This window comes from Salvelinus alpinus, chromosome 6 (genome assembly GCF_045679555.1).
Source record: "Salvelinus alpinus chromosome 6, SLU_Salpinus.1, whole genome shotgun sequence".
Classification (NCBI taxonomy): domain Eukaryota; kingdom Metazoa; phylum Chordata; class Actinopteri; order Salmoniformes; family Salmonidae; genus Salvelinus; species Salvelinus alpinus.
In genome coordinates, this window is record NC_092091.1 from 19,324,402 (window position 1) to 19,346,820 (window position 22,419).

Below are 22,419 nucleotides of genomic sequence, written 5' to 3' on the forward strand. Positions count from 1 at the left end.
TAACATGATGTTATAAGACTGTCATCTGATGAAGTTGTTCAAAGGTTAGTGATTATTTTTATCTCTATTTGTGGGTTTTGTGAAAGCTATCTTTGCGGTGAAAAAATGCCGTTGTGTTTTGTGCTATTGTGGTGAGCTAACATAAATATATGTTGTGTTTTCGCTGTAAAACATTTAAAAAATCGGACATGTTGGCTGGATTCACAAGATGTTTATCTTTCATTTGCTGTACAACATGTATTTTTCATAAATGTTTTATGATGAGTATTTATGTATTTCACGTTGCTCTCTGTAATTATTCTGGCTGTTTTGGTGCCATTTATGATAATGGCACCAATGTGAAACCAGGATTTGTAGCTATAAATATGCACATTTTCGAACAAAACATAAATGTATTGTATAACATGATGTTATAAGACTGTCATCTGATGAAGTTGTTCAAAGGTTAGTGATTCATTTTATCTCTATTTGTGGGTTTTGTGAAAGCTATCTTTGTGGTGAAAAAATGGCGTTGTGTGTTGCACTATTGTGGTGAGCTAACATAAATATATGTTGTGTTTTCGCTGTAAAACATTTTAAAAATCAGATATGTTGGCTGGATTCACATGATGTTTATCTTTCATTTGCTGTATTGGACTTGTGATTTCATGAAATTATATTATATGATATTCTCTGTGGCGCTAGGCTAGGCTATGCTAGTCAGCGTTTCTGATGAGGAGGATCCCGGATCCGGGAGGGTGATTCGGTAGAGGTTTTAAGAATGCCCATAATAGGGACTGATCCACACTTCAAGAATTCGGACAAACTTTGAGTTACATTGGATGTCCGGGATATTGTTATTTGTAATGAGAAATCTGTGTCATACAATCTTGACTCCTACTGACTCACCAAAGCACCTCATCATAAATTTGAGATAGTGAATGTCCCACTTGTCTGACATGGAAAGCTGAGAGAGAGAGAGTGTGAGCGAGAGAGATGAGATTCAGAGGCGTATTCAAATATATATACAGGGGTGCAACTTTCACTGGGGACGGTGTGGGTCATATTCCCCCACATTCTGAAATTGCTTTTTCTTTAACAGAATGAAACAAAACTAGTGTTTTTTTCGCAGTGCTGAGCTAGTATTGTAACTGACATGTAACGTCAGCTAATGTTTCATCCCCTCTCGACTGTGAATTAATAAGGTATGCAAGGTAGTATCTACCACAGCCAGGTCAGCTCTAGCCTCTAGTTATCGGTCAGATAACGATATGAGGTGGCTAATATTACTACCTAACAGCTTTTGTTTGTATGGAAATGTTTTGTAGCCTTTGTTTTGTTCCGTTTCAGAAGTAAATTAACTTGGCTAGCTATCCCCAGTTGATGTACCGTGAGAGAGAGCTGGACAAAAGTTGGCTAACGTTAGCTATAATATTTTGCCTCAATCACACTAGACCGGAATCAAATGATGAAACCATCAGCCAAACTATTGAATATTCTGATGTTTTTTCATTGCAGTGTGAGTTTTATGAGTCAGTATGGCAATGTGACGTTAATGATCTGTCGGTTTCCCTAGCTAATTCCCTACTTTTCACACTGACACAGTAAAAAACAGCTCTAGCGTTACAGGATTCAAAGTCATTGTGTACAGTAGAGATCTGCATGGGACCGGTTTCTTCATCCAGCTCCCGCTTGCACCTGTTGGCTTTCTGTCCGACTCCCACCCGCTACTGCAAGAACTGGTCCCAAACCAAACCACATTCCCGCAATGTCATTTTTGGCATATGTGACGCTGCTCACTTGCCAACCATGGTCCCTGCAATTTTGTGCCCTATAGTCAATATCAAATGGAAAAATAACTTAAGAAATAGGTTAAATTACAAGAGATTCTCACATGGCCCCTATATTGTATTACTGGGCTATATCAGCCAATATGCTAGATATAAAAATATAAATGCAACATGCAACAATTTCAAAGATAATACTGAGTTTAAGTCCATTTGAGGAAATCAGTCAATTTAAATATATTCATTGGGCTCTAATCTATGGATTTCACATGACTGGTAATCCATACAGTTGAAGTCAGAAGTTTACATACACTTATATTGGAGTCATTAAAACTTGTTTTTCAACCACTCCACAAATTTCTTGTTAACAAACTATAATTTTGGCAAGTCGGTTAGGACATCTACTTTGTGCATGACACAAGTAATATTTCCAACAATTGTTTACAGACAGATTATTTCACTTATAATTCACTGTATTACAATTCCAGTGGGTCAGAAGTTTACTGTTGACTAAGTTGACTGTGCCTTTAAACAGCTTGAAAAATCCAGAAAATTATGTCATGGCTTTAGAAGCTTCTGATAGGCTAATTGACATCATTTGAGTCAATTGGAGATGTATCTGTGGATGTATTTCAAGGCCTACCTTCAAACTCAGTGCTTCTTTGCTTGACATCATGGGAAAATCAAAAGAAATCAGCCAAGACCTCAGAAAATAAATTGTAGACCTCCACAAGCCTGGTTCATCATTGGCAGCAATTTCCAAACGCCTGAAGGTACCACGTTCATCTGTACAAACAATAGTACACAGTATAAACACCATGGGACCACGCAGCCGTCATACCGCTCAGGACGGAGACGCGTTCTGTGGATATATTGAAGGCACTGTTGCGCCTTCTTCACCATGCTGTCTGTGTGGGTCGACCATTCCAGTTTGTCCATGATGTGTACGCCGAGGCACTTAAAACTTTCCACCTTCTCCACTACTGTCCCGTCGATGTGGATAGGGGGGTGCACCCTCTGCTATTTCCTGAAGTCCACGATCATCTTCTTTGTTTTGTTGACGTTGAGTGTGAGGTTATTTTCCTGACACCACACTCTGAGGGCCCTCACCTCCTCCCTGTAGGCCGTCTCGTTGTTGTTGGTAATCAAGCCTACCACTGTAGTGTCATCTGCAAACTTGATGATTGAGTTGGAGGCGTGCATGGCCACGCAGTCATGGGTGAACAGGGAGTACAGGAGAGGGCTGAGAACGCACCCTTGTGGGGCCCCAGTGGTTGAGGATCAGCGGGGTGGAGATGTTGTTTCCTACCCTCACCACCTGGGGGCGGCCCGTCAGGAAGTCCAGGACCCAGTTGCACAGGGCGGGGTCGAGAACCAGGGTTTCGAGCTTAATAACGAGTTTGGAGGGTACTATGTTGTTAAATGCTGAGCTGTAGTCGATGAACATCATTCTTACATTGGTATTCCTCTTGTCCAGGTGGGTTAGGGCAGTGTGATTGCGATTGCGTCGTCTGTGGACCTATTGGGGCAGTAAGCAAATTGGAGTAGGTCTAGGCTGTCAGGTAGGGTGGAGGTGATATGATCCTTGACTAGTCTCTCAAAGCACTTCATGATGACAGAGGTGAGTGATAGTCATTTAGCTCAGTTACCTTAGCTTTCTTGGGAACTGGAACAATGGTGGCCCTCTTGAAGCATGTGAGAACAACAGACTGGGATAAGGATTGATTGAATATGTCCGTAAATACACCAGCCAGCTGGTCTGCGCATGCTTTGAGGATGCGGCTAGGGATGCCGTCTGGGACGGCAGCCTGCGAGGGTTAACACGTTTCAATACTTTACTCACGTTGGCTGCGGTGAAGGAGAGCTCGCAGGTTTTGGTAGCGGGCTGTGTCGTTGGCACTGTTTTGACCTCAAAACGAGCAAAGAAGTTGTTTAGTTTGTCTGTGAGCAAGACATCGTGGTCCGCGACGGGGCTGGTTTTCTTTTTGTAGTCCATGATTGACTGTAGACCCTGCCACATACCTCTCTTGTCTGAGCCGTTGAATTGCGAAAATCCTTTGTCTCTATACTGACGCTTTTCTTGTTTGATTGCCTTGCAGAGGGAATAGCTACACTGTTTGTATTCGGTAATGTTACCGGTCGCCTTGCCCTGATTAAAAGTAGTGGTTCGCGCTTTCAGTTTTACACGAATACTGCCATCAATCCATGGTTTCTGGTTGGGGAAGGTTTTAAAAGTTGCTGTGGGTACAACATCACCGATGCACTTGCTAATGAACTCGCTCACCGAATCAGCGTATTCGTCACTGTTGTTTTCCGACGCTATGCGGAACATATCCCAGTCCACGTGATCGAAGCAATCTTGAAGCATGGAATCAGATTGGTTGGACCAGCGTTGAACAGACCTGAGCATGGGCGTTTCCTGTTTTAGTTTCTGTCTATAGGCTGGGAGCAACAAAATGGAGTCGTCGTCAGATTTTCCGAAAGGAGGGCGAGGCAGGGCTTTGTATGCATCGCGGAAGTTAGAGTAACAATGGTCCAGGATTTTTTCCGCCCGGGTAGCGCATTCGATATGCTGATAAAATTTAGGGAGTCTTGTTTTCAGATTAGCCTTGTTAAAATCCACAGCTACAATGAATGCAGCCTCAGGATATGTGGTTTCCAGTTTACATAGAGTCCAAATCAAATCAAAGTTTATTTGTCACGTGCGCCGAATACAACAGGTGTAGTAGACCTTACAGTGAAATGCTTACTTACAGGCTCTAACCAATAGTGTGAAAAAAGGTGTGTGTGTGTATGTGCGTGTGTGTAAAGAAATTAAACAACAGTAAAAAGACATTTGAAAATAACAGTAGCAAGGCTATATACAGACACCGGTTATTCAGGCTTATTGAGGTAGTATGTACATGTAGGTATGGTTAAAGTGACTATGCATATATGATGAACAAAGAGTAGCAGTAGCGTAAAAAGAGGGGTTGGCAGGTGGTGGGACACAATGCAGATAGCCCGGTTGGCCAATGTGTGGGAGCACTGGTTGGTCGGGCCAATTGAGGTAGTATGTACATGAATGTATAGTTAAAGTGACTATGCATATATGATAAACAGAGAATAGCAGCAGCATAAAACAGGGGGGGGCACACAATGAAAATAGTCCGTGTATCCATTTGGTAACCTGTTCAGGAGTCTTATGGCTTGGGGGTAAAACTGTTGAGAAGCCTTTTTGTCCTAGACTTGGCACTCCGGTACCGCTTGCCATGTGGTAGTAGAGAGAACAGTCTATGACTGGGGTGGCTGGGGTCTTTGACCATTTTTAGGGCCTTCCTCTGACACAGCCTGGTGTAGAGGTCCTGGATGGCAGGTAGCTTTGCCCCAGTGATGTACTGGGCTGTACGCACTACCCTCTGAAGTGCCTTGCGGTCGGAGGCCGAGCAATTGCCGTACCAGGCAGTGATGCAACCGGTCAGGATGCTCTCGATGTTGCAGCTGTAGAACCTTTTGAGGATCTCAGGACCCATGCCAAATCTTTTTAATTTCCTGAGGGGGAATAGGCTTTGACGTGCCCTCTTCACGACTGTCTTGGTGTGTTTGGACCATTCTAGTTTGTTGTTGATGTGGACACCAAGGAACTTGAAGCTCTCAACCTGCTCCACTACAGCCCCGTCGATGAGAATGGGGGCGACCTCGGTGCTCATTTTCCTGTAGTCCACAATCATCTCCTTAGTCTTGGTTACGTTGAGGGATAGGTTGTTATTCTGGCACCACCTGGACAGGTCTCTGACCTCCTCCCTATAGGCTGTCTCGTCGTTGTCAGTGATCAGGCCTACCACTGTTCTGTCGTCTGCAAACTTAATGGTTGTGTTGGAGTCGTGCCTGGCCATGAAGCCGTGGGTGAACAGGGAGTACAGGAGGGGACTGAGCTCGCACCCCTGGGGAGCTCCAGTGTTGAGGAACAGCGTGGCAGATGTGTTGCTACCTACCCTCACCACCTGGGGGGCGGTCCGTCAGGAAGTCCAGGATCCAGTTGCAGAGGGAGGTGTTTAGTTCCAGGTTCCTTAGCTTAGTGATGAGCTTTGAGGGTACTATGGTGTTGAACGCTGAGCTGTAGTCAATGAATAGCATTCTCACATAGGTGTTCCTTTTGACCAGGTGGGAAAGGGCAGTGTGGAGTGCAATAGAGATTGCATCATCTGTGGATCTGTTTGGGCGGTATGCAAATTGGAGTGGGTCAAGGGTTTCTGGGATAATGGTGTTGATGTGAGCCATTACCACCCTTTCAAAGCACTTCATGGCTACGGACGTGAGTGCCACGGGTCCGTAGTCATTTAGGCAGTTTGCCTTTGTGTTCTTGGGCACAGGGACTATGGTGGTCTGCTTGAAACATGTTGGTATTACAAACTCAATCAGGGACATGTTGAAAATGTCAGTGAAGACACCTGCCAGTTGGTCAGCACATGCCCGGAGCACACGTCCAGGTGTAGGTGTGAGATCATTACACATACCTGGCACATTTATAATTTATACTGTATCATATAGTGTACATATCAGTTTTAATACTATACATTACCTCCCCTAATTATTTGTTATTTTTGATAGATTTTTTATTATTATTGATATTGTTCTGCAATGTTGAGGGAGCTAACATGCAAGCATTTCACTGCACCTTTTATAACTGCTGTAAACTGTGTACATTACATTTTTTTATTGTGTTATATTTGAACTGCAGATTGGCGCTTTAACGGCTGATAATAAATTATGACTCGGCCACTAACCTCCACCATTACTCTGGTCTTTTTACTCTGACAGTATGAATGCTGCCAATACTAGGTCAATCCCAGAGGCGGAAATCAATAGTCTCCTGGAGGACAAGGGCGACCTGGTGGTCAGCGACAAGACACACTTCGGAACACTGCTGCTGGTAGAGAGCCGGGAGCTGGTGGTCTTGATACAGTGGGGTCAGTAACTGAGTTTCTACCTGTATTAAATGACATAGAACCACCTTGTCAATCTGTAAATACCCTGATGTGTTGATTTTAATAACATTTATGCACTATTTCTAGCACCATTGTCCTACCAAGAGTTGCTGAATATCATTTTATTATGAGTTTTATCATTATTTTTCTCTTGACAGGAACCAAGGCTTAGAGACCCATAGACTGAAGTGCTGTGAGTTTGCTGGCTGAGACTCAGAGGAGCACTTCACCCTAGGTACTGTGACAGACCCACCGGTACAAAGAAATTGAGTCCTACAGCACCCTGCTCTAACACAGATCCAATATGGGGATATTCAGGGCCTATCCGGAAAGCGCACCCCCATAGTGGGCCCTGCTCTCTACCCGTGGTCCAGGCTTCCCGGGCCTACTAGGTCTACTGGGCCTAATGCACTGCTCAATAGTGTTGGGAAGGAGATGAGTGAGATCAATGGAGATGTGGTTGTAGAGAATGCCGAGGCTCATCAGGACATTGTTCACAAGCCTGCCGTATGAGCAGAAGAGAGAGACGTGGAGATCGCACCAGGGGAGAAGTTATCTGTGAAAGTGGGCTGCCGAGCCAAGTAAGTCATGCTTAGCTAGCCGCTACAACATACATCTGATATGGTTGTCAATTTCTGGTGGGATCACGTGTAATGCTGTCTTTTATCTATTATCCGACTGAATCAATTGCATATGGAGATTCTGTTTTTTGAACAATGATTTGTGTCCCTCCATCCTCCTGAGTAGCGCAGCGGTCTAAGGCACTACATCTCAGTGCATGAGGCATCACTACAGTCCCTGGTTCAATTCCAGGCGGTATCACATCCGGCTGTGATTGGGAATCCCATAGGGCGGTACACAATTGGTCCAGCATTTTCTGTGTTTGGCCATCATTGTAAATAAGAATTTGTTCTTAACTGACTTGCCTAGTTAAATAAAGGTAACAAAAAAAAGTCCTATTCTAGGAACTTGGGGTGTTGTGCAGAGCTGCTTCTGCACTTCCCCTCTTTCACCATGGGGAGGTGCCTTTAGGTCACAGTTGGCAGTAAAGAGGAGTGTCTTCCCCAACACTTTGCTCCCTACTGCTCGGCAGCCCCACTGCTCCCTCAAGCTGCCCAGATGGTCACTGTGATGGCTTCACATCCACCTCACTGTCTCTGTTCTGTATTATGTAATGAAGTACAGTATGTTCAGCCTACTAACCACATTTCCCTATGGAATAATAAAGATAACCTTGATTACGCTGTCCACTAACATTCTGTATAATCAGAAATGCTTTTTTCCCTAACCTAGTTACTGTACCCATGACAGACATGTTGAATGATGACAGTTTGGTCCACATTGTTGAATTACACCTCTCTCCTGTGTAGCTAGATGAAGTCCCTAGCCTATGACTTCTTATGTTGTATTTCACAGATCAATAATGAAGTGAGTATGAGGGTGAACATCAGTTTCAGCATGGCTACATAGGAAAGCCTCTAGAGGTTCACCTTCAACAGGTACCTTCCTGGTTCTGGGTAGGGGTGTGATTGTATAAACGACATTGGGAACGTTAACGTTTAGAAAAAATCCCTAACCAAAAAAACGTAGGATTTTTTCTTCTCCAAATTTCAATCACAGGGCAGTTATCACAATACGACCACTAACAGGTCCCGATCATCATCATAAAGGGTCAAATAAAAATTCAACAAATACCTCATGCAACAATGCTGTAACGTTAGTAGGATAAGATATGCATCTTTTAAATTATTTGCCACGTATATAAAGCTCTCCACACATCATCGTCATTAACAGTTGGAACAATTGAAGAGTGAGACAGGAAAGCGACAGCAGCAAAGTCCTGTAGTAGCAATACTTTGAGAAGTTTATTGAGAAGGTGATGAAATGCAAACTTTGTGAGGTTGAATTGAGCTACAGTGACAGTACAGGTGCAATGCTGTTAGGGAGGCACTGTGAGACCCAACCCGTTGTTGGCAGCAGTGCGATAAGGGATGGAGTGAGAAAATCATTTCTGATTACAGAAGTGATTGCAGTTGATATTCAGCTTTTCTCAATGGTAGAACCAGATTACAAGATGAAATTTCGAAAAACTGTGACAACCCTGATGGAAAAATTGTACAATGGTTGCTTAAGCAAGCACAAAGCACGAGCTCTCAAACACCATATGTGGCATTAACAACAGATTGTTGGATGTCTATGAACATGCTGTCATACATCACTGCAACGAGCCATCATATTGATGAGAAGTGGGACTTCAACTGAGATCATGGAGAGGAGAGGCACACAACAGAGATCATGGAGAGGAGAGGCACACAACAGAGATCATGGAGAGGAGAGGCACACAACAGAGAACCTAAAACTGTATTAATACCATTGCTGCTGAGTGGGTGGGGGAACAGCAGTAAGGGGAGCGTCGTCTGGTAGGGTTTCCTATAGTTGCCACAAAGTCAAATAGGCTATATTGTAAAAATTCATGAAAACAAACATATTTTTGGTCGTAATTTAAGGTTAGGCATAAGGAGGTCAATAGTGTGGTTAAGTTTAGGAATAGGTTTAAAATAAGATTTTAAGAAGAGAAATCGTAGAAATAGGCGTCTTTTATAAATGTGTGACTGTGGGAACTAGTGACAACCGGTAGGTAGGTAACCAGGACTGAGGTAGATTGAACTGTATTGCCCCCTGGCAGAACCATATCTGAATTGTGAATTCATGTCATTTTAAGATTTTGTTTAAATGATAAAAAAGTGCAGTTTAAACATTAAGAAAAAATGTTGTTCCTGGAAGTGTTGAGCTCTGTTCCTCTAGCATAGAGAAAGTGAAGGTTTGACAGTATATGGATTATGTATGATAATATTTGTGTCGACGGGTTGACCCATACCAAGCACTTTGGGGGGAGTGGTAAGTTTGGGTTGCATTTTCTTTTCAATCCCATTTCCAGTATATTTAGTATTTTGTCTCACTATTTCTTCTTCTCAACCCAGATTTATTCCCTGTCTGGCATAGGAGGCTGGCGGGAAGAGCTATAGGAGGACATACTCATTGTAATGGCTGGAATGGAATACACGGAATGGAGTCAAACATGTGGTTTCCCTATGATTGATGTGTTTGATACTGTTCTATTTATTCCATTCCAGCCATTACAATGAGCCTGTCCTTCTATAGCTCCTCCCACCAGCCTCCTCTGCTGTCTGGTCTGGTCCATGCCTTATGGTATATTCTCTACTCTTCCCAGTGTTCTTCCCCACAGCCGTGATGCTCCAGGCCCCTTTATGGACGTGTGAGTGGGGGCCAGGAGATAACAGGAGATAACAGAGATGACCCTATCAAGCATCCCTGTTGACATGGTCTCAAAGGCCACACAAACCAAAACAGGTGAGCATTTGGGCTCCTTCCTTCTGACAGCACAGATTCTCTGTATACTAAAGCTACTGAAGTGTCATAAACATAAATAGCATCAAAACTTGTCCCAACTAGGACAGTTCAGTACCTTTGAGACTGATCAATGAAGGGAATGAGAATTGAGCCTATTTTATCCTCTCCGATTCCAGGATGCCATCTAAGCCCATCCCAATTTCAAGGCAGCTCTTCAACCAGCAGCTGAACCTGTCTCAGAGGGAGGCATTGAAGCATATCCTGGCAGGGGAGTGCCGGCCCACCCAGTACATCCTGTTTGGATCCCCAGGGACAGGAAAGATGATCCCCCTCATGGAGGCCATACTGCAGGTTCTGTACTGTACACTTCTCAACCCAATGGATATCACAACCTTTTACATTGACATTTGATTCATTTTAGCAGACACTCTTCTCCAGAGCGACTTTGTGTGTTCATTTTAAGATAGCTAGGTGAGACAACCACATATCACAGTCGTAGCCAGTACAATTTTCAGTTATAAGCCAAATCAGTGATAGTAGGAAAAGACACATGCAAGGTTTTGATATTTTATAGTGGGGGGAGGGGGTGATAAGACTGCGATGTCTTATTTAAGATCCTCTTTGAAGAGGTAGGGTTTCAGATGTTTTCGTACAATGGGGACTCTGCTGTCCTAGCTTCTGAGTGTAGCTGGTTCCACCAATCGGGTGCAAGGACAGAGAAGAGCTTTGACAACCAGAACCAGATCCGCGTTCAAATAGTCTTTGTTTTCATTCAAATACTGGACTGTTTGGTTCAACCTGCCCTGCCTGGAGTGCCAGATGAGCAGGAGTTGCACGTTTACTATGTTCCACTGATTACATTGCACCTGGCATGCTCAGTCAAGTTTCTTGTGATTGGTTGTATTTGGATATTTACAAACGTTGCCCTCATTCTAGTTCTCTGGATAAACAGTGAAATGTCTCCTCTTGTTCCAATACTGAAGGTGTGTTACCACCTGCCCAGTAGTTATGTTCTGGTGTGCACTCCCTTCAACAGTGCTGCTGACCTCATCTGTATCCAGCTCCATGACAGTGGGTTCCTGCACGCTTACGAGCCTGGCCCGCGTCAACACCTCCTGTCGACAGGAAGAGGTACTGCACCCACCGCCACCGCCTCGATCCTATTTTCTCTACCAGTTTATGCCTCTGTCTGTATCTCCTGTAGGCCATCCCTGAGATTATAAGGCAGTACTCTTGGGCTGGGAAGGACATCTGACATGCTTCCTTCGACAGGTTCGTGGTCAGCACCTGTACCAGCGCTGGCATGTTCTACCAGGTTGGGCTGCGGTAAGGGACAAGAAGATAACAAGGCCCTTATGTTAAAGGTCCAATGCAGCCATTTCTATCTCAATATCAAATCATTTATGGGTAAAAATGTAAGTATCTTACTGTGATTGTTTTCAATTAAAATGATCAAAAGGAAACAAAAATAGCTTCTTAGCGAAGAGCAATTTCTCAAGCAAGAATTTTGCTAGGACTGTCGGGGAGCAGTCTGAGTGTGGAGAAAATGGAAAACTAGCTGTTATTGGAAAAGGTTTGGTCTATTGGTCTATTAACAAAACTCCTTCCCATCAAAACAGGCTGAAATTTCAGGCCGTCTTTTCAAACAGTTCTTACAGTAAAAGTGCAGTATCATAATTTTCACAATTTCACAGTATTATTCCAACCTCATAGTGTGGAAATATATAACACAGGAAAATCACATTTTTGATTGCATTGGAAGAACTACTCTGAAGATGATCACAATACAACGTGTATTAAAATAATGAAAGTTGTTGTTTTTTCCTCAGTGTGGCATTGGTCCCCCTAGGGCTTCTGTCAGAGAGAGACGGACAGGTTAGACTAAACAGAGTACACTACAACCACAAAACACCTGGAACACCCTTACTAAAGTGGTGCAACCGTTGAAAAAACATTGCACATCACAAAACTGACAGAAGTCATAACAGTAACTGTATTTTGTGGCCTCTTGATCAAAAAGTGAATCATATGTTCTGTTGCTACTCCCACCTTTCACATAGTTCTGTCTGGAGACCCCAGGCAGATGGGTCCAATTGTGAAGACCAAGCTGGCGCAGGCATTGGGCCATGGGGTGTCCATGCTGGAGAGACTGATGGCCAACCCCCTGTACACAAGAGAGAGTGGGCGATACAAAGCTGGTGAATACACACACACACACACACACACACACACACACACACACACACACACACACACACACACACACACACACACACACACACACACACACACACACACACACACACACACACACACACACACACACACACACACACACACACACACACACACACACACACACTCCCCCTGTCAGTGCCATGGTCATCTAAATCATGCATAGTGAGTCACCAACTGAATCCAGATGATGCATCTTTTTCAACATAATGTTTTGACTTGCATTGTAATATAATATATGATAATATATGCCATTTAACAGACACTTTTATTCAAAGCGACGTATGGGTGGCCCCAGCGGAAATCGAGCCCACAACCCTAGGCTTTGCAAGCACCATGTTCTACCGACTGAGCCACACAGGATCACATTGTAAATAAATGGCTCCAAAGATTATTGCATTCTCATGGTGTCCTCTCTTCTCCCTCCAGGTGCCCAAGCTGGTGTATAACTACCGTTCCCAGGAGGCCTTCCTGGCCCTCTGTCCAAAATAGACTCAAGACAATGGGATCTTTCTCAATAGTCTTTCCTTGAATCCTTGTGGGATTCCACTGGGATTCTCTGCCTCTAACCCTATTACGGGGGCTGAGTCACTGGTTTACTGGTGCTCTTCCATGCTGTCCCTATGAGGGGTGCGTCACTTGAGTGGGTTGAGTCTCTGACGTGATCTCCCTGTCCGGGTTGGCGCCCCCCTCGGGTTCGTGCCATTTCAACCTCTCCTTCGTATCATCTGAGATCCCCAAGGATTGGAAAGCTGACGCGGTCATCCCCCTCTTCAAAGGGGGAGACACCCTGGACCCAAACTGTTACAGACCTATATCCATCCTGCCCTGCCTATCTAAGGTCTTCGAAAGCCAAGTCAACAAACAGATCACTGACCATCTCGAATCCCACCGTACCTTCTCCGCTGTGCAATCCGGTTTCCGAGCCGGTCACGGGTGCACCTCAGCCACGCTCAAGGTACTAAACGACATCATAACCGCCATCGATAAAAGACATTACTGTGCAGCCGTCTTCATCGACCTGGCCAAGGCTTTCGACTCTGTCAATCACCATATTCTTATCGGCAGACTCAGTAGCCTCGGTTTTTCTAATGACTGCCTTGCCTGGTTCACCAACTACTTTGCAGACAGAGTTCAGTGTGTCAAATCGGAGGGCATGTTGTCCGGTCCTCTGGCAGTCTCTATGGGGGTACCACAGGGTTCAATTCTCGGGCCGACTCTTTTCTCTGTATACATCAATGATGTTGCTCTTGCTGCGGGCGATTCCCTGATCCACCTCTACGCAGACGACACCATTCTATATACTTCCGGCCCTTCCTTGGACACTGTGCTATCTAACCTCCAAACGAGCTTCAATGCCATACAACACTCCTTCCGTGGCCTCCAACTGCTCTTAAACGCTAGTAAAACCAAATGCATGCTTTTCAACCGTTCGCTGCCTGCACCCGCACGCCCGACTAGCATCACCACCCTGGACGGTTCCGACCTAGAATATGTGGACATCTATAAGTACCTAGGTGTCTGGCTAGACTGCAAACTCTCCTTCCAGACTCATATCAAACATCTCCAATCCAAAATCAAATCAAGAATCGGCTTTCTATTCCGCAACAAAGCCTCCTTCACTCACGCCGCCAAACTTACCCTAGTAAAACTGACTATCCTACCGATCCTCGACTTCGGCGATGTCATCTACAAAATAGCTTCCAACACTCTACTCAGCAAACTGGATGCAGTTTATCACAGTGCCATTCGTTTTGTTACTAAAGCACCTTATACGACCCACCACTGCGACCTGTATGCCCTAGTCGGCTGGCCCTCGCTACATGTTCGTCGTCAGACCCACTGGCTCCAGGTCATCTACAAGGCTATGCTAGGTAAAGTGCCGCCTTATCTCAGTTCACTGGTCACGATGGCTACACCCACCCGCAGCACGCGCTCCAGCAGGTGTATCTCACTGATCATCCCTAAAGCTAAAACCTCATTTGGACGCCTTTCCTTCCAGTTCTCTGCTGCCTGCGACTGGAACGAATTGCAAAAATCTCTGAAGTTGGAGACTTTTATCTCCCTCAACAACTTTAAAAATCTGCTATCCGAGCAGCTAACCGATCGCTGCAGCTGTACATAGTCCATCTGTAAACTACCCACCCAATTTACCTACCTCACCCCCCATACTGCTTTTATTTATTTACTTTTCTGCTCTTTTGCACACCAGTATCTCTTCTTGCACATGATCATCTGATGATTTATCACTCCAGTGTTAATCTGCTAAATTGTAATTATTCGATTTATTGCCTACCTCATGCCTTTTGCACACATTGTATATAGATTCTCTTTTTTTCTACCATGTTATTGACTTGTTTATTGTTTACTCCATGTGTAACTCTGTGTTGTCTGTTCACACTGCTATGCGTTTATCTTGGCCAGGTCGCAGTTGCAAATGAGAACTTGTTCTCAACTAGCCTACCTGGTTAAATAAAGGTGAAATAAATAAATAAAATAAAAAATGTGGGAGATTTTCGTGGGCTATACTCGGCCTTGTCCCAGGGTAGTAAGTTGGTGGTGGAAGATATCCCTCTAGTGGTGTGGGGACTGTGCTTTGGAAAAGTGGGTGGGCTTATATCCTGCCTGGTTGGCCCTGCCCGGAGGTCTAGTCGGACGGGGCCACAGTGTCTCTCGACCCCTCCTGTCTCAGCCTCCAGTAATTATGCTGCAATAGTTTATGTGTCGGGGGGCTAGGGTCAGTCTGTTATATCTGGAGTATTTCTCCTGTCTTATCCAGTGTCCTGTGTGAATTTAAGTATGCTCCCTATAATTCTCTCTCTCTTTCTCTTTCTTTCTCTTTCTCTTCTCTCGGAAGACCTGAGCCCTAGGACCATGCCTCAGGACTACCTGGCCTGTTGACTCCTTGCTGTCCCCAGTCCACCTGGTCGTGCTGCTGCTCCAGTTTCAACTGTTTTGCCTGCGGCTATGGAACCCTGACCTGTTCACCGGACGTTCTACCTTGTCCCGGACCTGCTGTTTTCGACTCACTCTCTCTACCGCACCTGCTGTCTCTAACTGAATGATCGGCTATGAAAAGCCAACTGACATTTACTCCTGAGGTGCTGACCTGTTGCACCCTCTACAACCACTGTGATTATTATTATTTGACCCTGCTGGTCATCTATGAACGTTTGAACATCTTGGCCATGTACTGTTATAATCTCCACCCGGCAGAGCCAGAAGAGGACCGGCCACCCCTCAGAGCCTGGTTCCTCTCTAGGTTTCTTCCTAGGTTCCCGACTTTCTAGGGAGTTTTTCCTAGCCACCGTGCTTCTACATCTGCATTGCTTGCTGTTTGGGGTTGTAAAAAGGGCTTTATAAATACATTTCATTGATTGATTGTGTCTTCGTCATGTCCTCTGTCCTCAATGTCTGCGTTTCCTCTCCTCGTTTCCCACTGACATGTTGAGAACATTTTGACAAATACAGGTTTTCCTATCTTGTCGGCACCGAGCCTAGATGTTGAACACCAATAATGCCAGTCAGCTTTCCTTTTCTCAGGGCACAGAGATGAGGGAGGGCAACAACCCGTTGTGGTTCAACCCTGGAGAGGCGGTACAGATGATGCTGTACTGCTGCCAGCTGGCCAAGAAGCTCTACAATCCTGTAGCTGCCACTGACATTGGCATTATTGCTCCCTACAGGAAACAGGTCAGTATGGCATGACCATTTAGACTGTCAACAGTGGGTACCATTCTGTTACAGTTTGCTTGTTACTCACCTAAAAGCCTAAAAAACCCATAACAAGTTCATTATTCTTTCACAACTAGTACATTGGTCCCGCTCCCTTAACCCTGAACACCGGTCTGACCACCTGAACCTCTGCTCCTCAGTCAGAGAAGATCCGTGTGCTGCTCCACAGGGTGGGTCTGTCTGACATCAAGCTGGGCTCTGTGGAGGAGTTCCAGGGACAGGAGTTCCTGGTCATCATCTTGTCCACGGTAACATTCCCCTCCTTCATTATTGAACTATTGAACTTGACTAATTTCTCCCTTTACAGGGTCTCAGGTCCATTCGTTTTCAATTCAGGGAATACATTCTGAAATATAAAAAACAATGTGTCACTTTTGTTTGATTTGTATATCACTTCACTTGCTGAATTGACTGAATTGTAGATGCAATTGACACCTATCTTAATACATCTAAATAAATGACCTCTTGTTCCAGGTGAGGGCGAATGAGTCAGTGCAGTGCGACGACCTGCAAAGCGTCCTGTGATTGCTGTCCAACCCCAAGCGCTTCAACATGGCAGTCGTTCGGCCCAAAGCCCTGCTCATCGTCATGGGAAACCCGCACCTCCATAGTCAAGGACCCATGCTTCAACCCTCTCCTCCAGTACTCTTTTGAAAACAAGGCCTTCCTGAGCGGAGACCCCCAACCTCTATCAGGGCTGCACATAGGTGTGTTTAGAGTGTATTATGCACCACACACACACACACACACACACACACACACACACACACACACACACACACACACACACACACACACACACACACACACACACACACACACACACACACACACACACACACACACACACACACACACACATGCACACACACCATTTGATAAAACTTGAGTCAAAGCAAGAAACTTTAATTTGTCAGTAATAAAACATGCAAATCTCTTACTTTCTCCTCAGAGCTGCCAGTGAGAAAGAGGAGTGAGAGAGTTTGCTGTGCTCACTACTGCCCAGCTGTCCATCACTCCAACACTATCGGTCCTATTATGTTCAAATAGAGTTTTCTTCATTCATTTATCACATTACCATGACTTGGCTCTCTACATTTGTTCATCTACACAGAGAGCTGCATATGTGTTAATCAATGGAAATATGTATGGAGATGTCTTTGGAGAATGCACTCCAATTCCAAACTGCTCTAAGAGCAAACTTTAGATGCAGTTGTCATGCAGTCCACTGGGTGGCAGTAGTACATATGATGATACAAACCTTTGGTGTTGATTTTTCTTCTTATTGGGTTATTGGACTTTGACACCAGTGTCTATTTCATATTGTGCTAGCTAGGTCAGTGTTGTATTGACAATGAGTCTATATCTAGCAACACTTCCAAAGGTGTGCTTTAGAAACATCCTGCTATAATAGAAGAGGACTGGTGCCAGTGGTTACATGTGAGAAACCTATCATGAGTAAGAGAGGTACTGGGACCGTACCATGGTACCTGAGTCCCACATCAAAGAGCTCCTCAGGTAAACGGGGTCTGAAGCTCCCTGGCAGTGTGGCACATTCAAATAAAAGCTGTCTCCTCCCTACTCATTAGAGTCCTATTGTGATTCAGTCCCAGCACCACCCCCTCTCCTCTACTTTCTCGCTGGGCTCCACCAGGGCTGACTGTCACAGGAGAGTCAGCCTGTCAGTAGCACTCAGTTGTCACATCCAGTCTCCGGGTGGACCTATAGGCAGACACAGACAGACGCTGCCTGCCTGCCCCACCGGGGTGTTTAGACACTCTGTCTCCTGCAGCCTAGCATATGCTATTACTCACATTGCTCAAAAGTGTCTGAGACACTTCAAAAGAATAGTCCCTCAATAGAATGGTCTCCCTTCACTGCCAGCAGCCTAAATATGACAGCAACCAGGGACCTAAGAGGCAGGGTTATAGTATGTGTTTTTATATTTGTTTTAAGTGTAGTTTCAGTATATTTTCAGATCTGATTTGCTAGTTTTTATTTCTGTTTGCAATTTAGTTTTAGTATTTGGGACAGAACACATGCCTGGGAGGCTAGAAGACATTTGTGTTGTATGGTGTTTTTGGGATGTCACTTCTTGCAACTGGGGGTGAAGTAATATATAAAGTAATGAGTCAGACCATAGGTTAGGTTTATATGATAAAGTATCTGTGACTTGGATTTAAAAGGAATAGCGCCGAGACTGGTGCAAAAAATATGGTAACTCTCTCGCCCATGTTTACACCAATGAGGAGTAGGGGTTTACACCAATCCAATGGTTTTTAACTTGTAAGAAGTATCAAGTTAGCTACCAATTTCTAAGGGTATTTGAAACCACCATCTCCTAACAACATTTACCTGCCAGCTTCAACAACTTGAAAACTTCACAAAACCCCCATTTCTGACCAAAGTTTAGGGGGAAAAAACTCAAACTTCTATTTTATTTTTGGTTTCAACGATAATAGTTTCAGTGTAGTTTGAATTCTTCAAACTGGTTTGTTAATTATTTTATTTCGGTTGACTAAATCGTTTTTTTCATTATTATTTTTATATTATTTTTAGTTTACTATATTAACCTTGCTAAGAAGTTGTGTTGACTACATGGAGGTGGAAAAGACAACAGTTTAATGCGTTACTCCCATGTTTTAGGCATTCTGTATGGAAGGGGCAACATGCTGACTGACTACTCTCAGGATAGCCAAGCTAACATACCTACAAATGATCCACAGCTCCAAGTACTATTATTTGACATTTAAATATAAAGAGTTTCTGGTTTGTCATTTTTTTTTCTTGCCAGGTGAGAGGTGTTGCCATATTCATAAATGAGAGCTAGCTGACATGGACATATAGGTTTAACAGTAGAGAAGTGGTTGGAAGTGTATAGAGCTCATTCCGCTAGTGTAGTACTGATTCAATGACCAGTTAGGCTGAACACCTTTTGTACAATAAAACCATACCGAATAAGATGTCCATTAACATAAAGACTACTATGTTAACCAATGTGATCATCAGTGAACATATTTGTCTGTGTGGGAGTGTGCCTCTGTGACTCCTTACTGGTCTTTGATAGACAGGTGCCCAAAGGAACCGTAGTCCCCATTACCAACACAAACACACCGTCTACAGATAGGCAGGGGGGCCGTTAGAAAGAAAAACAGTCCCCTGCAGGGATAATGGCAGAGGGAGCTTGTTAAACGTATGGCACTATTGTTCTGAAAAATTGGTCTGTGACTCTAATTGCCCAGTTAGGCCCCTCAGTAGCTCTCATCGTCTGAACCCAGGGCCCCGGCTCAGATCAGACTGGGGCTGGGCAGGCACTAAAGCCTTACAAGATGGCTGCTAGGCTGGGGCCGATGGCACTCTGACTGGAGAATGAAGGCTGTGGGAGAGATAGGGGCCAGCCAGACTGAGCCTATATGCATAAATAAAATAAAATAACATTGTATTGGTCACATACACGTGTTTAGCAGATGTTATTGCGGGTGTAGCGAAATGCTTGTGTTTCTAGCTCCAACAGTGCAGTATTATATAACAAGTAATATCTAACAATTTCACAACAATACACACAAGACACACAAATCTAATTAAAGGAATGGAATTAAGAATATATAAATATCTGAACAAATAATGTCAGAGCGACATAGACTAAGATACAGTAGAATAGATTAGAAAGAGTCTTAGAGCAGGGGTACTGCCCTAGGATCAGTTTTGCATTTAATATCGTAAGGAATGCGATCCTAGATCAGCACTCCTACTCTGAGACGCTTTATGAATACAGGCCCTGGGGCTTAGATTGATTTGCCTGGCACTTCTACAGTCTGAGCCTCGGTACTATTCCTTGTGCGTGTGGCAGCACTCAGACCAAGCCCTATTACTGACTCAAGCCCTCTGGGCACAAGCCCATCAGAGATACACATCTGAACGTGGTTGTGGAGGAAGACATGTTCCACACAACAATTGAATTGAGTTACTTATAAACTGTGCTTTAATTTTGTGCTGCCATTAGAAGTTTGTGCGAGACGGAGGGAGTGAGAGAAGCAGCATGTCATTAGAAGCGGAGCCTGGACCACCAGTCTGCATCACAGTGGGAGATCTCTTCTAGTTGTCTGATGAGAAGGTAGGATGAGAGGGTAGGAGCATCCTGTGGCTGTCTGCCACCAATATGACATAGTGTTCCTCCCAAACTGTATTGAATTTTTTTTTCTGTGATAATCATCCTTCTCCAGGAATTCCTTGAATACTTTTTATACCCTAATGTAGTGGTTCCCAACTCCGGTCCTCGAGTAACCCCAACAAAACACATTTTTGTTGTAGCCCCGGACAAACATAGCTGAATCAACTAGGTGAGGGCCTGATGATTAACTCACAAGTTGAATCAGATGTGCTTGTCAGGGACTACAATAAAAATGTGTACTGTTGGGGGTATATGAGGACAGGAGTTGAGAACCACTGCCCTAACGTGAGATATAAAGCAGAAAAGGTAGGAAATTACGTAGTTACTTTTTGCACAAGCTTTTTAAAAGTAAAATTGTGAAGTTGGCTCTATGATTTGAAAGTGTCAATAATTGTCAAGAGAAATTGTATGTTTTGAATGTCATTGCAACATAAGGTACAAGATTTACACTCCCCTCCGTATTTATTTGGAATGTGAAGCTAAAATTTGACAACATACAGCATTTTGGATTTGAGATCAAATGTTTCATATGAGGCAACAGTACAGAATGTCACCTTTATTTGCTGGCATATTTTCATATATATATCTTTTACCTTTTAGAAATGAAATCCCTTCATGTATCTAGTATTTTTTTATGTATATTTTGTTGTTCATAAGTATTTGGATAAATTCACTTATACTGTATTAAAGTACTCAAAAGTGTATTATTTGGTCCCATATTCCTAGCACGCAATGACTACATCAAGCTTGTGACTCTACAAACTTGTTGGATGCATTTGCAGTTTGTTTTGGTTGTTTTTCGGATTATGTTTTGTCCAATAGGAACTGAATGACATTAATATAGACCTCTTGTGTCATTTTTTAGTCACTTGTCTTGTAAATAAGAACAGCAGATGTTTCTGAACACTTCTACATGAATCAAATCAAATCACATTTTATTGGTCACATACACATATTTAGCAGATGTTATTGCGGGTGTAGCGAAACGCTTGTGTTCTTAGCACCAACAGTGCAATTGTATCTATCAATTAATGAATCCTGAATAACGATGAGTGAGAAAGTTACAGAGGAACAAAGATCATTAATCATCACTACTATGTACGATTACAGAGCAACATTTACACATTTTAGCTTCACTGTCCAAATAAATATGGAGGGGAGTGTATGTCATTATATGATTGTCTGGGGGCTCCCGAGTGGCGCAGTGGTTTAAGGCACTGCATCTCAGTGTAAGAGGCGTCACTACATACCTGGGTCGATTCCAGGCTGTATCACAACCGGCCATGATTGGGAATCCAATAGGGTGGCACACAATTGGCCCAGCGTCGTCCGGGTTAGGGGTAGGCCGTCATTGTAAATAAGAATTTGTTCTTAACTGACTTGCCTGGTTTAAAAAGTATGTGTCTGTCTGTCTGCTGCAGTCAAGTTTGATCTGATTGCTACAGTAGGTAGACAGAGCTGTAGCTTGCTGTTGTTGTAGCATTTAGCATGTGCATCAGACTGTAATCTAGGGTCACATCAAAGCCCAGTGAGCCAGACAGAAACACGACTCCACTAATGGGAGTGTGATCAGAGCTGGGCTCTGATCAGGACCCTTCTTCTCAGGAAACCCTCAAATTAGCAAAGGAGGAGACATGAAAGAGACTCAATATTGAGGAGACTGCCTGTCTGTCTACACAGAAGAAATACGCCTACACTGGTTCCCCTGAGTAAAATATGAATTATAAACATTCTTGATTTCACATGTCATATTTAAATGCCAGTCAATGTTTCAGAACTTTGTCTCAAATATAAATGTGTGTTTTATGTACTTCTGTCGTTACAGAAGTGTTCTCAAAACAATGGCTCACAAGAAAAAAATTATATATACATGAATACATAACTGCTCAGCAAAGTGGCTTATGTGAACTAATCAGCAGGAGGTATTTCTAATGTAAAAGTCAATAGATTTAATGGCGAAAATAAGCCCCGGAGACTGATAGTTTTGCATTGTAATGCCTTGGCTGTGATTGCTCTCATAATGCCACCCGCCTCCATTCACTATTACCCTCTATGTCTGCAGTCATCACAAAACTAGCTGTTGTCTCCTCTCACACCTCGTCCCAGCCTCTTTGATAGGTAGTTGATAACAGTCTGATGGGGCTGGGCTGGTTGTATATATAGAGGGGGACCA

General features: G+C 43.8%; 1 pseudogene; it reads left to right on the plus strand.

The window, feature by feature from the left end:
* Positions 1-2,398: 2,398 nt before the first annotated feature.
* On the plus strand, positions 2,399-22,323 carry LOC139579663 (RNA helicase Mov10l1-like; annotated as a pseudogene).
* The last annotated feature ends 96 nt before the right edge of the window (positions 22,324-22,419 follow it).